Below are 246 nucleotides of genomic sequence, written 5' to 3' on the forward strand. Positions count from 1 at the left end.
TCCCCCTTCCAGTATCAAGAATCTAAATGTTTCCATACATATTGTGCCTTTTAAAAAATTTTCCTACAAGGGACCAGCAGATGGCATAGTGGTCACAGTGCTGAACTCCCACATGGCGATCTGGTTGCAGTCTAGAACCTGGTGGCTTACTTTCTCAGTTTCCCTCTCTCTCTGGTCATATTTTAAAAATAGCAATAATAAAAAAAATTCTTTTTTTTTTCCTACATGTGCATTTGTTAGGGAAAG

At 38.2% G+C, this 246-nt stretch overlaps 1 pseudogene; it reads left to right on the forward strand.

The window, feature by feature from the left end:
- Nucleotides 1–246, forward strand: part of LOC114006009 (vomeronasal type-2 receptor 116-like) — a 16758-nt pseudogene that overhangs the window by 4288 nt on the left and 12224 nt on the right.

The sequence above is a fragment of the Tupaia chinensis genome, unplaced genomic scaffold, assembly GCF_000334495.1.
Source record: "Tupaia chinensis unplaced genomic scaffold, TupChi_1.0 Scaffold145225_1, whole genome shotgun sequence".
Classification (NCBI taxonomy): Eukaryota; Metazoa; Chordata; class Mammalia; order Scandentia; family Tupaiidae; genus Tupaia; species Tupaia belangeri.